Here is a 15,328-nt window from a genome sequence, read left to right as displayed (position 1 = left end):
GGGAGGAAACTGGAGCACCCGGAGGAAACCCACACAGACACTGGGAGAATGTGCAGCCTCCACAGACAGTGACCCAAGGCTGGAATTGGACCCGGGTCCCTGGCGCCGTGAGGCAGCAGTGCTTGCAGCTGTGCCAGCTTGTTAATCATAAAAAATTAATTTGGTCGAAAAATAGGGAGACATTGGAAAAGAATCCAGAATCTGGGCAGAATTTGTATGGATTGAATTCTGCCAGCTAAGGCAAGAGGCAAACTATCCTAGTGCGGCAAATCCACTTTAATTTTGGTGACCCAGATTTGTTCTATGAAGAATCGCAAGAGACTGCGTTATATTCACACTTCGTCACGAAAACCAGCGCCAGCAAAATGGCGAAGATCTTAGCGGGTTGTGTTTGGCACTAGAATTAATTGGGAAATGCTCACTTTTGTTCCATTTATAGCCAGCGAACGGGTCAAAGGTGCTGAAAGTATTCATTATGCCATCAACACAAGCAACCGGGTTAGTGATATCTAATAGCAGGTTATCAGCACACAAGAACACCCGGTGCTCCAGATTGAAGAGTACAACGGCTATGGACGGCTTCCATCGCCAGGGCAAAGAGCAGTGGGGACTGAAGACACACTTGATGGGTTCCCCTGGATAGAGGGAAGTACGAGTGTAGAGAGGTAGTGCGCACGTTCTCGGTAGGGGAGGTATAAAGATAGCAAATCCATGAAGCCAATTTTGGACCAAACCCAAATGTATCCAAAATTGCAATCCTGCTTCACCCGGTCAAAAGCCTTGTCCGTAACCAGTGAGAAGACAACTTCAGGGACGGCTGCGGCAGTTCGGGAGAGTATACTGTCAAGACGATGTACATTTGAGGATATTTGGCATCTTTTTACAAAGTCAGTTTGGCCTTGGAAATTTTATCAGGGAGACACAGCTATAAGCTGCACGCCAGTACCTCAGCTAACAGCTTTGCACCTGCATTTAAAAGATTACAAACATTTTTCTCGATTATATAAAAGGTAAGAGAGAGACAAGAATAAACATTGCGGACTTGATGGGCCGCATGGCCTCCTGCACTGTAGGGATTCTGTGGTATGAGCCACATTCTTCAGGGTCCCAGTTGTAATAAGCAAACGGGAAGTCTGCATCAATGTAAGGGGTAGAGAACCATGAGATAATGAGTCGATAAACATATTTAGCAATAAGGGCACAAGGTGAGTGGCGAACCTTTTATAAATGTCTGTAGGGAATCTGTTGGGGTCTGGGGCTGTACCACTTTGCATCAACTTAATGCAGTTTTGTTATCTCATCCAGATGCAAAGGGTTGTCTCAATCTCTGCTCCTGTCCATAACTACATATGGAATGTCCAAATTATTTACAATGTCAGTCATTGCCATGCTATCTGACAGGAGGTCAGATTTATAGAGGTTACAATAAAAGGAAGCGATGGTCAAATTAATATCAGAGCAGTCAATAATAGGATTATGGGAAGAGTCAGGGATCTGGGAGAAGCAGACTGGTGCCTGAACTGTAGGCTAGTAGGCGGCCTGCTTTGTCCCCGTATTCATAAAAAGTCCCCCTTGAACGTTGTAACATGTACACACCTTAGTTGTGGAAAGTAAGTCAAACTGAGCCTGTCTGCACACATCTCCGGAGTGGGGGTGATAGTATATTGACTGTCTGTTTCTAGAATTGAATCCACCAGTTTTGTTGTTTTAATTTTCCTTGTTTGATAATATATGCATTGTAAGAATTTAGGTTTTCCCAGAGAACCGCCCTGAGGGTGTCTCATGATAGTATTGGGTGGTGGAATCTGATTTGTTTGTCTTAATAAAAATATCTATAGTGGTGAATATAGATTTACAAAAATCCTGGTCCGGTAGTAGGGTTGTGTCAAATCTCCATGGAGGTTGACCATTGGATTTGGAAATGAGCTGGCCTGATATAACTGGCAGAATACGTGGCAGTTTTAACTGTGGGGAGAAGAGTTCTGACCAAAATAATATAGTCTATGCATGAGTCCGCATGATGGACATGAAGGAAGTAAGAAAAGTCTCTTGTGACAGTGGAGGAAACACCAAGGGTTCATACAACCCTTTCAGTTATAAAGGTGGAAAGAGCGTTGGAAACATTGGAGAAGGCGAAAGTCTTTTGGACATGAGCGATCCAGCTTTGGATGTATAACACAGTTTGGATCCCCTCTGAAAATGAGATGATGGGCATCTCAATTAGAAAGGGAAGAACATGATAAATCTTGTATTGTCCCAGTTCGGGCATAGGTATTTACCAAAATTACAGGGGTTTGAAAAGGTCTGCCACTAACTATTGTATAATGTCCACCAGGGCCTCAAATTACAATTGAGGGGGAGAACTGCAATATATTGTCAATCAAAATTGCTGTCCCCGAGCTCTGCCATTTAAAGCTGGAGGGAAATGGCTGACCAACCCATGCTTTGCGTAATCTGGTGTAATCTCCAATACAAAGATGCTTTACTTGAAATGCAACATCAGTGTTAAGGCTCGAGATGTGAAAACACTTTGGAACGTTCTACAGGGCCTTTAACCCCCTAACATTCCATGTGATGAATCAGATTGAGAGCCCTGTACCACCCTGACTGCCTGAGCTAGTCATAGAACATAGAGTGCGGAAGGAGGCCATTCAGCCCATTGAGTCTGCACTGACCCACTTAAGCCCTCATTAAACCCTATCCCCTTACCCAATAACCCGTCCTAACCTTTTTGGACACTCAGTGCAATTTAGCATGGCCAATCCACCTAACCTGCACGTCTTTGGACTGTGGGAGGAAACCGGAGCACCCGGAAGAAACTCATGCAGTCGCGGGGAAGAACGTGCAGACTCTGCACAGACAGTGACCCAGCGCGGAATCTAACCTTGGACCCTGGCGCTGTGAAGCCACAATGCTAAACTTGTGCTACCGTGCTGTCATACGTATAGAAGACTTAATTAACAAAAGGGTCAGTAATTTGAATGGAAAAGAAAGCAAAGCCAAGAGGATCCATTACATAATGAAAATATCTAAATACAAAGAGTTTTGATTACTGTCAATGCAGGATCCCTCCTACCCCACTCCATCTCCGGAATAATCATCACACTCCCAAACCACTGGAACAAAAACCAAACCGTGTGATAATAAGCCTTTAACTATGAATCAAATCCTAAACTTGCCATTATAAAGGAGATGATCAGCAGGTATTCCATCTCATGTGACATTGTTGGCGAGCCTCCAAAAAATGTGCCACATTAAGTAATATGCCTTTGGAGAGCTGTCGAACATGTCCTTAATTTTGAACATGTTAAATGGCATATACAGGTATTCAAACACATACCCCAAAACAATGCCACAAACTTAGTACGGCCGTCAGAATTAAGTATGCACCATTGAAGGAAAGAGTCTGTGTCATCTGGTGTGTCAAAGAAGTACTCTTCTTTGTTAAATGTGATGTAGAGATGGGCCGGGTGAATCAGCCCAAAGCTTTTCTTTGTACAACTTTCTTGTACAACGTGGATTTTACGTTCTTGAATCATGCAAGCCTCCCTGCCTGTCCTGCACTTATGTCTCCATAGAGTTCCTGCAGTGCAGAAGGAGGCCATTTGGCTCGTTGAGTCTGCACAGCACCTCTGAAAGAGAACTTTATCTAGGCCCACTCCCTCGCCCTAGCTCTGTCACCCAATCCACCTAAGCTGCCAATCTTTGGACTGTGGGAGGAAACCAGAGCACCCAGAGAAAACCAGCACAGACATGGGGAGAAAGTGCAAACTCCACACTGACAGTCACCCAAGACTGGAATTGAACCCGGGTCCCTGCTGCTATGAGGCAGCAGTGCTTACCACTGTCCATCTTGATTGAGTGACGCTGGTAAGTAACATCGCAGTGCTCTTTTGCTCTCTGATTTTTTTTTTTAAATCCTCATCTTTGTAGTGATGGAACTGGACTCTAGGCTTGTGGGAGGTTACCAGGAGTTTCAGCCGAATAGTACGATGGATTTGGCCCAGCTCTAGGGATTTAGGGAATGTATCTTTGCCCACTATCTTTTTAAATAATTCTGACATCAACTCTGTTGGAACTTGGCCTTCATCCCTTCTGGTAGATCAACAATGCGCAAGTTTTATTGTTTTATTTTCCTCCGGGTGCTCCGGTTTCCTCCCACAGTCCAAAGACGTGCAGGTTAGGTGGATTGGCCAAGCTAAATGAACCTTGGTGTCCAAAAAGGTTAGGACCGGTTATTGGGCAAGGGGATAGGGTTTAAGTGAGGGCTTAAATGGGTCAGTGCAGACTCGATGGGCCGACTGGCCTCCTTCCGCACTCTTATGTTCTATGACTAGCTCAGGCAGTCAAGTTTTATTTGACCGGTTTTCCAGGTCATCGACTTGGCCCCGCAACGACGTGCTCTCTCTAATCGCCGCAATCAGTCTGGACTCCAGTGTACTGATTCTGTTATGGTCTGAAAGAACATAAGAACTAGGAGCAGGAGTAGGCCATCTGGCCCCTCGAGCCCATTCAATGAGATCATGGCTGATCTTTTGTGGACTCAGCTCCACTTTCCAGCCCGAACACCATAACCCTTAATCCCTTTATTCTTCAAAAAACTATCTCTATCTTAAAAACATTTAATGAAGGAGACTCAACTGCTTTACTGGGCAAGGAATTCCATAGATTCACAACCCTTTGGGTGAAGAAGTTCCTCCTAAACTCAGTCCTAAATCTACTTCCCCTTATTTTGAGGCTATGTCCCCTAGTTCTGCTTTCACCCGCCAGTGGAAACAACCTGCCTGCATCTATCCTATCTATTCCCTTCATAATTTTATATGTTTCTATAAGATCCCCCCTCATCCTTCTAAATTCCAATGAGTACAGTCCCAGTCTACTCAACCTCTCCTCATAATCCAACCCCTTCAGCTCTGGGATTAACCTAGTGAATCTCCTCTGCACACCCTCCAGTGCCAGTATGTCCTTTCTCAAGTAAGGAGACCAAAACTGAAAACAATACTCCAGGTGTTGCCTCACCAACACCTTATACAATTGCAACATAACCTCCCTAGTCTTAAACTCCATCCCTCTAGCAATGAAGGACAAAATTCCATTTGCCTTCTTAATCACCTGTTGCACCTGTAAACCAACTTTCTGTGACTCATGCACTAGCACACCCAGGTCTCTCTGCACAGCAGCATGCTTTAATATTTTATCGTTTAAATTATAATCCCGTTTGCTGTTATTCCTACCAAAATGGATAACCTCACATTTGTCAACATTGTATTCCATCTTCCAGACCCTAGCCCATTCACTTAACCTATCCAAATCCCTCTGCAGACTTCCAGTATCCTCTGCACTTTTTGCTTTACCACTCATGTTAGTGTCATCTGCAAACTTGGACACATTGCCCTTGGTCCCCAACTCCAAATCATCTATGTAAATTGTGAACAATTGTGGGCCCAACACTGATCCCTGAGGGACACCACTAGCTACTGATTGCCAACCAGAGAAGCACCCATTAATCCCCACTCTTTGCTTTCTATTAATTAACCAATCCTCTATCCACTACTTTACCCTTAATGCCATGCATCTTTATCTTATGCAGCAACCTTTTGTGTGGCACCTTGTCAAAGGCTTTCTGGAAATCCAGATATACCACATCCATTGGCTCCCCGTTATCTACTGCACTGGTAATGTCCTCAAAAAATTCCACTAAATTAGTTAGGCACGACCTGCTCTTTATGAACCCATGCTGCGTCTGCCCAATGGGACAATTTCTATCCAGATGCCTCGCTATTTCTTCCTTGATGATAGATTCCAGCATCTTCCCTACTACTGAAGTTAAGCTCACTGGCCTATAATTTCCTGCTCTCTGCCTACTTCCTTTTTTAAACAGTGGTGTCACGTTTGCTAATTTCCAATCCACCGGGACCACCCCAGAGTCTAGTGAATTTTGGTAAATCATCACTAGTGCATCTGCAATCCCCCTAGCCATCTCTTTTAGCACTCTGGGATGCATTCCATCAGGGCCAGGAGACTTGTCTACCTTTTGCCCCATTAGCTTGCCCATCACTACCTCCTGAGTGATAACAATCCTCTCAAGGTCCTCACCTGTCATAGCCTCATTTCTATCAGTCGCTGGCATGTTATTTGTGTCTTCCACTGTGAAGACCGACCCAAAAAACCTGTTCAGTTCCTCAGCCATTTCCTCATCTCCCATTATTAAAACTCCCTTATCGTCCTCTAAAGGTCCATCTCGGTCGGTAAGGGTGTTGACATAAGTGTTGATGGCTAAATGAATGGTGTTGAGGGAGGACTGAATAGGACCCAGTGATTCTTCCAATGAATTTTTCAGCTCCAGAGGCAAACTTTCTTGGGATTTGCCAAGCTCAGCTATCAGAATTTTGCTCAGAGGTTTAGGGTTAGATGCCGAGGGTAGCCGGCTGTTGTCGTAGCTGTAGCTGTCTTGGCAGGAGTGACTTTATCATTTAATATTTTCCACCTTGTATGTTTAAATTCTTGGCATTTAAAAAAAAGTTGTTTCTTGAATGTTTAAATTAATTTTTGCACAGGCAGTTGGCAATATATCGGCGCATTAAGAACTTGTAAAAAGGGTCGTCTGGGGTAACGCCACATGCTCTTCCCCTACGTCGTGCAACCAGATGTCTGCACAAAAACTAACTTAAAAGATGTTTCTATGTCTTAGAGGTATACATTTATTATAAATAATGAAGTTCTGTTACTCAACAAATATTTCATTTATAATGGGAGCACCCATCCATTCATTGCCCATCCTTGCCCGCTCTCTCGCCCTCTCCCTCGGCCAGACTGACTGTGGAATGCCTGCAGGAATCCCGACTTCCCAGAACCCCTTAGTATTTAAGGTTGAGATGAACTTTTAGTGTCTTTGGAAATCGAGGGATATGGGTGTTAGCAGGAAAGTGGAGTTGAAGCAGAAGGTTAGCCACTATTGTATTGAATGAAGGAACAGGTCTTGGTGCTGTATGCTCGACTGCTCCCATTTCTTGTGTTCATTACCAGCATGGATATTGTATGAAGTATGTTTACTGTACATTTTTGGGAACTAAGTATATAATTTTGTTCCTGCTGTGTTAGATACTGTTTGGACCTTTTAATAATCTTTTAGTGTCACAGGTAGGCTTACATTAACACTGCAATGAGGTTACTGTGAAAAGCCCCTAGTCGCCACACTCCGGCGTCTGTTCGGGTACACAAGAGGGAGAATTCAGAATTTCCAATTCACGTAACAAGCACATCTTTCGGGACTTGTGGGAGGAAACTGGAGCACCCGGAGGAAACCCACGCAGACACGGCGAGGACGTGCAGACTCCACACAGACAGTTACCCAAGCAGGCAATCGAACCTGGGACCCCGAAGCTGTGAAGCAACAGTGCTAACCACTGTGTTACCTGCATAATAAATATCGCTTTTTTTTGTAGACTGAGGGGAATTGTTGGCGTAAGCCATTATTCTGCTTGATTACTGCAGCCACAAAACAGATTTCTGAAATGAGATCTGTGGTGTCAGTTTGGGTTAATGCATTAAAGCTGGATATTACCTCCATAATTTCCACAAAGGACAGCAGATTGCTTGCTTAATTGTAATGAAGTTTCATCCTGGAGAACTTCCAGCTTTGATTATTTCCAGAGCTTGTAAGTGCCACTTATAATTGTGTTTTTTCCTTCAGTTGCTCTCTAACCACTAGCATAGTTAGTGTAAGTAGATCGCACCTCATGAGTCACCCTTTAAATGAACATTGGGTATTCGTTCAGTTGCAAATGGTTATGGAATCTGTGTTGTCAAGAATGTCCAGTTGTGATGGGTTAGTGTGAAATCAACTGTGTTTCACTGTTTACTGCAAAGAATGCAACCACCAAACTCTTGACACAAGTAGGGAGCCTTTTGTGCCAACAGTTTTTCAGAGCGGGTGTATGAAAGCTGCCTGTTGACAAACCGCACTGACACATCAATTGTTTGGACTTTAAACAAAAATGTTACTTGTGCAGACAGTTGCCTTTCACTGGGTTAAGAATTCAGATCAAAAGCAGAATGATTTCTTGCATACTGTAAGAAATGCAGAATGCTGGAAACCCAGTGGATCAGTAAAGAAACATTGATAGGTTGCTATTCCACCCAGTTCCTTTTGATAGGATGTGATTGAGTTAATGACAACCGGGTCTGGTGTGGAGCACCTCCAGCTTGTGGGTGTTTATTTTCCTTTCTCTGTAATGTTCTCCACCCCACGATCCTGTGCTCCCCTTATTCTGGTAGCTTCTCATTCCTAATTTTAATTGCACCACCATTGTGACTGCCTTTAGCTGCCTGGGTCCCAAGCTCTGGAATTTGCTTGCTCTGCTTCTGTATGTCGGCTTCCTCCTTTATCACACTCCTTTAAAACCTACCCCTACAACCAAGCTTTTAGACATCTGATCTCCTATCACCTTGTGTAACTTGGTGTTTAATTTGTTTTATAATGCTGTGAGGAGCACCATGGGATGTTTTATTATGCAATAGACACTCCATAAATACCAGTTGTTCCTTTGTTTTGGACTCCTTGACCTCTGGAAACACCTTTTTCCATCTATTTTGGACCATGTCTCCTTCATTTCAAACGGGAATATCAAATCTGCTTTTAGTATCAAGTGAGCGTGAAGCACCCAAATTTCTGACATCTCCGATCTTCTAGCTTTCCCCATTCAAAGTCAATTTTGTTTCCCAAATGTAGCAGTATTTGCCACATTTGCCCATACCACCGTCTTCTCAAAATTCCCTTGCAGTTCTTTTTGGACTTGAGAATTATTAATTATGCCCTGGATTTTTACAAATTACAATTACAAATTTGGACAACATTCCCTGTATCCCTGTAATTGTATATTGGTAAACTGAAACAATCCCAGGGGGGATTCAGTCGGACACCATTACTCACTTCCCACCTTTCAACTCTTTTTGCTTTCAACTCTTTGACCAATAGCGTAAATGATTTTCGAGATGCTATTTCTTGATATTTGAAACAAAAACTGCCTTTCACTCGTGCTCCATGTTGTTCACAGGATTTGTGTGTATTGATGGGAATGTATTATAAACAGGATATATTTGGGTTTTGGCCGCTCGCTATGAAAGCTCTGTGTGTATTGATCATTGTGAGTCAGTATGGCACCAATTGGCACAAGTCCAATTCTTTCCACCGTTCTGGTGAAAGATATTCTACCTGATATGTTCGTCCTCTCCACAAATGCTGCCAGATCTGAATATTGACAGCATTTTCTGTCAGCTGGTTTGCCTAGGTTTCTAAAAATGTCTGATGACCAGCCTAACTGAAAATGTCATTTATTTATTTAATAGTTGAAGTGGAGGAAAGAGGAGGGGGAGACTCAACTTTTTCAGTGAATATCGATGCAGGTGTGTTTGGCAGTATTCATTGTTCAAAAATAAAGAGCTGATGTCTGCGATGGAGGTGGGACATGGAGAGTACTGTTGTTCACTTCAGGAAATAAATTGTCTCTGATTCTCCTGTGCCCCCCTTCTATTTTTGATAGATGTTGGTTCATTGCTACACTTATGTGCAGTTTCATAAGATCATAGAGCCAACAGAATTACTTGTACTTAAGTAGTGCGTTGGATTTCGAAATGCAAGTTTATAATTAGAAAACCTAACTGCTGCAAAGAAGTGCAGCATTTTATTGCGTCTTGATTGCACAACGAATGTATTGCTCCTCTCGTGTTTCAGTGAAAACTGTTGTATTCTTTCCAAAAGCCTGAAGAAATTCGGCTGATTTGACTGAAAGGAGTTCAGTCTGAAGATTAATTGCCCCAATATATCTTTGAATTGTTAGTGAATTCTAACTTTTTGCTACAGATTCTTGCACTTGCTAAGTGATCTTCAATGAAGGATAAATTCAGAATATCTGAACTCCCTTGAACACAGAGAAACCCTGCCAAGGTTGAATTTTTCATCCCCTTATTTCTGATACTCCGTTTGGAAACAATAACTGTGCCCGGTCCCTGGTTCTGAAAAACAGGACCCCAGTCAAATGTCAATACAACAAACTAGATAAGGAGGCAGAATAGAATCATAGAATTTACAGTGCAGAAGGAGGCCATTCAACCCATTGAGTCTGCACTGGCCCTTGGAAAGAGCACACTATCCAAGCCCACACCTCCACCCTGTCCCCGTAATCCCACCTAACTGGTGGGCAGCACGGTAGCATAATTGTTAGCACTGTTGCTTCAGTGTCAGGGTCCCAGGTTCAATTCCCAGCTTGGGTCACTGTCTGTACAGAGTCTGCACGTTCACCCTGCATCTGCGTGGGTTTCCTCCGGGTGCTCCGGTTTCCTCCCACAAGTCCCAAAAGACGTGCTGTTAGGTGAATTGGATATTCTGAATTCTCCCTCAGTGTATCCGAACGGGTGCCGTAATGTGGCGACTAGGAGCTTTTCACTTCATTACAGTGTTAATGTAAGCCCATTTGTGACGATAAAGATTATTAATTATTAACCTGCACATCTTTGGACTGTGGGAGGAAACCAGAGCACTCGGAAGAAACTCATGCAGACACGGGGCGAACGTACAAACTCTGCCCAAACAGTGACCCAAGCCAGGAATTGAACCTGGGACCCTGGAGCTGTGAAGCAACTGTGCTACCATGAGAATAGAAGGGGATATGGACTGACTGAATAAGTTTTTAAAAAAATTTAGAGTAGCCAATTATTCTTTCCAATTAAGGGGCAATTTAGCCTGGTCAATCCACCGAACTTGCACATTTTTGGGTTGTGGGGGTGAAACCCACACAGACACTGGGAGAATGTGCAAACTCCACGCAGACAGTGACCCAGTGCCGGGATTTGAACCCGGGTCCTCAGCACAATGCTAACCACTGTGCCACCGTATTGCCCCTAACTGAATAAGTAACTGAATAACCCTCACAAGGTTGAGAGTCTTTGGAACTCTCCTCTTCTGAAGTGGTGGAAGCAGAGTCTTTGTAAATTTAGATATTGATTCTTGATAAGCAAGGAGGTGACAGATTATCGGGGGTAGGTGGCAACGTAGAGTTGAGGTTACGGTCAGATCAGCCATGATTTTATTGAATGGAGTGGCCTGCTCCTCACTCGAATGTTTGTATGTAAGTAGAAAACTTGTGTATATTAATGTTGTCAAATAGTACCATTTCTGGAGTTGCGTTGGAAGATGTTTAGATTTCACAAAGATTTTACTCATTGTGCAGTTGGAATGCTCTTTCCTATTCTGATTGTGTTTTGAGCATTTTGGATTCCTTTAATTTCTGTGGCATCACAGGTATTGTTTCCGCAGCATCTGCGAGCTTTAGTATACACCAGTCGCTGACGGTAAGCATGCAGATGTAGCAGGCAGTAAAAAAGGTTAATGGAATGTTGGCCTTCATATCGAGAGGATTTGAACACAGGGCCTTGGTGAGACCGCCCCTGGAATATTGTGTGCAGTTTTGGTCTCCTTATCTGAGGAAGGAAGTTCTTGCTATATTATTCGAAGAACTACTAGACACTGACAACTTGGGGGGAGGGGGGGGGGGGGGATAACTTGTATGGCGACTACTGGGAAGGGCATGCTCGCCACTGGGCGAGGCAAGAGAAAAATGGGAGGAAGGACGAGGGTTTGAATTAGGGTGGGGCCTATGGAGTGAAGCACTGAACAGAGCCAACTCCACCTCAACATGCGTTGCGCAAGGCTAAACATAATGCAGCTGAAAGTAGTGCACAGAGCACATCGACCCAGAACCCGAATGAATAGGTCTTCTGAGGTGGAGGACGGATGTAAGCAGTACCAGGGAGGCCCGGCCAATCACACCCACATGTTCTGGGCATGTCCTAGACTTGTCTGGTTCTGGACAGCCTTCGAAGCAATGCCCAAGATTGTTGGGGTGAGGGTGGAGTCATGCCCGAAAGACGTGCTTGTTAGGTGAATTGGACATTGTCCAATTGTAGATGGTACGCATTGTTGCTACTGTGTCAATGATGGCGGGTGTTTGTGGATGGGGTGCAAATCAAAAGGGCTGCTTTGTGCTGGATGGTGTTGAGCTTCTCGAGTGTTGTTTGAGTTGCACTATTCCAGGCAAAGGAAGACTTTTCCTGACCTGTGCATTATAAATGGTGGACAGGCTTTGGGGAGTCAATAGGTGAGTGACTCACCGCAGGATTCCGAATCTCTGACCTGCCCTTGTAGCCATTGTACACAGCTCATCCACAAGTTTCTGGTCTATAATTTAGTGATGGCAATGCCATTCAATGTCATGGAGCAATGGTTAGATTTTCTCCTTTTGGAGATGGTCATACCTGGCTCAAATTTTGGCGGAACATAAATTGAGTGTAAGTGAGCAGGTTATTGCTAAGCAATCGCCGCTTGATTGCACTGTTCATGAGCCCTTTCATCACTTCACTGATGATTGGCAGGTGGGGTGGTAATGGGCCAGTTTGGCTTTGTCCTGCTTTTTGTGTGCAGGACATAACTGGGCAATGTTCCACATTGTCGGGTAAATGCTAATGTCAGAGTTGTACTGGAAAAACTTGACATGGGGCACAAGTCTTCAGTACTATTGCCAGAATATTGTCAGAGCCCATAACAGTTGCTGTATCCAATGCCTTCAGCCGTTTCCAGATATCATATCACATGATTGGAGTTGAATTGGCTAAACACTGAATCTATCCTGCGCTCTTCATTGAGCCAGGGTTGGTCCCCTGGCTTGGTGGTAATGGTGGATTGGGGGTGGGGAATATGCTAGGCTAAGAGGTTACTGATTTGTCTGCTCTATTTACCTTGGGAACTATATCCTACAAATAGAATTGCAGGTAGTGCCATGGGTGGAAACCTATTACAGGAATGGTGTATTTATTATTCAGTGGTACATCTTAGTTTCTTGTCATTTTATTTACTTTAGAGTATAGTTAATTCGGGCTTTGCAATTGTGGCCTAATGCAATTAGGCCAGAATGATCTGGTCCATAATTAAAGATACGATTGCGGAGTACTTGGAAGTGGATAATGAAGTAGGACTGAGTCAGCACAGCTTCGTCAAGGGGAGGTCACGTCTGACAAACCTGAGAGAATTCTTTGTGGAGGACTTCTGGTGACGGTGATGTGCTGAGCAGTCGCACATCAGGTGGCTCTCCTCCATAACGCAAAATAGGCACTTTTGGACGAATTGAGCTCAAATTTAGACTCATAAACAGAAAAGGAAGAGGAAAGGGGTGATGTACCAGCGAGGCCACAGAGAAGGTAGAAGCGGTGGAAAAGGACAGGAACAGTGAGCGATTGAGTCGGCGGATGAAACGGTTCCTCAATGGATGGGATATGCCAGTTGTGGGGGAGGGTGCAGGAGGCACCAATAGGATTGGGAGAGGTCATGGGGAGTTATCAACTCCATGCAAGCGGGGAAGGCACCGGGACTTGATGGGTTCCTGGCTGACTTAGAATTTGCACTCCTCTCATCTCTGCACCTACGGGAGATGCTCAGCCTCTCAAGCGACTGCCACCTTAATTCCAGCGCTAACTCAGGCCACCATATCGCTTGTACCCAAAAAGACACAGACCCGACGGAATGTGGATCTTAATGACCCATTTTGCTGCCCAACGTAGACGCGAAAATACTCGAAGGTCCTGGCCAAGAGACTGGAGAGCTGTGTACCAGAGGTGATCGTAGAGGATCAGACATGCTTTGTTAAGGGTAGGCTGCTAACTGCAAACATCAGACGGCTGCTGAATGAGATACTGATCCCAGCTAGGGAGCGAACACCATAGAGGTGATCGTCTCCCTGGACACAGAAAGAGCCTTTGACAGAGTCATATGGAAGCACCTCATTGAGGTACTGGAACGGTTGGGGCTAGGGATGGGGTTCACCTCATGGGTGAAACTCCTGCACAATGTTCCAAGACGAACGTTCTGCTAACACCACCAGCTCTGAATACTTCCAGTTGCATGGAGGCACAGGGCAGGAATGCCAGCTGTCCTGCACCTGTTCGCCCTGAGAGTTGAACCCCTGGTGATCGCCATGCGAGAGGCTGGAAGAGGATCCAAAGAAGAGGCAGAGAGCACAAAGTCTCACTCTGCAGATGATCTGCCCCTCTACATCTCTGATCCGGAGGAGGTTCCCTGGCAGTAAGGGTTCAGACAATCAAAATGAAATGAAATAAATCGCTTATTGTCACAAGTAGACTTCAAATGAAGTTACTGTGAAAAGCCCCTAGTCACCACATTCCAGCGCCTGTTCGGGGAGGAGGCTGGTACAGGAATTGAACCGTGCTGCTGGCCTGCATTGGTCTGCTTTCAAAACCAGCGATTTAGCTCTGTGCTAAACCAGCCCCTGATTGAAGATGAACATACTGCCAAGGTTCCTCTTCCTGTTCAGATCCAAACCAATCTTAATCCACAAGGCCTTTTTCCAACGAATAGAATATGAAAGGAATCATGAAGCCCCTCGAAGAGTTTGGGGCCTTCTCTGGTGAACCCAAATGGAGAAGGGTCAGAGCTGGAAGGTCTCCCATTTAAAATAGTCTAAAACAAATTCTTCTCCTGGGGATCCAGGTGACCCACAAGTGGGATCTGACCAGTCTGGCGGAGGAGGTTCCCTGGCAGGAAGGATCCAGACAATCAAGATGAACATACTGCCGTTCCTCTTTTGGTTTAGATCCAAACCGATCTTCATCCACAAGGCCTTTTTCCAAAGAACAGACAAAATGATGATGTTTGTGTGTGAGGATGGTGGAAGAATCCAAGAATCCCTAAGACAACACTGCAGAGATGAAGCATGGGTAGTCTGGCCCTCCCGAACTTGCAATACTATTACTGGGCAGCCACAGCCGAGAAGGTGAGGTGATCGGTAAGGGGACCGAACATGGAATGGGTAAGGATGGAGGAGTCCCCCTGCAAGGGAATGACCAGCAAGGTAGCATAGTGGATAGCACAATTGCTTCACAGCTCCAGAGTCCCAGGTTCGATATTCGGCTTGGGTCACTGTGCGGAGTCTGACCTTTCTCCCATGTGTGCGTGGGTTTCCTCTGGGAGCTCCGGTTTCCTCCCACAGTCCAAAGATGTGCCGGTTAGGTGGATTGCCCATGCTAAATTGCCCGTAGTGTTTTGTGGGGTTACTGGGTTATGGGGATAGGGTGGAGGTGTGGGTTTTGGGTAGGGTGTTCTTTCCAAAAGCTGATGCAGGCTTGATGGGCTGAATGGCCTCCTTCTGCACTGTAAATTCTATGATCTATGAGTCCTTGCCACAACAGCACTCCCATCCCTGTCACCAAAACACACATCCAGGTGTTCACCATGGCCTCCTTCTGCGACAACCACAGGTTC

General features: G+C 44.9%; 1 protein-coding gene across 1 annotated transcript in view; it reads left to right on the top strand.

Annotated features, from left to right (window-relative positions):
• Positions 1-15,328, top strand: part of LOC119956167 (wings apart-like protein homolog) — a 175,216-nt gene that overhangs the window by 18,089 nt on the left and 141,799 nt on the right. The gene's annotated exons all lie outside the window — the stretch shown is intronic.

The sequence above is a fragment of the Scyliorhinus canicula genome, chromosome 22, assembly GCF_902713615.1.
Source record: "Scyliorhinus canicula chromosome 22, sScyCan1.1, whole genome shotgun sequence".
Lineage (NCBI taxonomy): Eukaryota > Metazoa > Chordata > Chondrichthyes > Carcharhiniformes > Scyliorhinidae > Scyliorhinus > Scyliorhinus canicula.
This window is presented reverse-complemented; position numbering and strand designations above follow the sequence as displayed.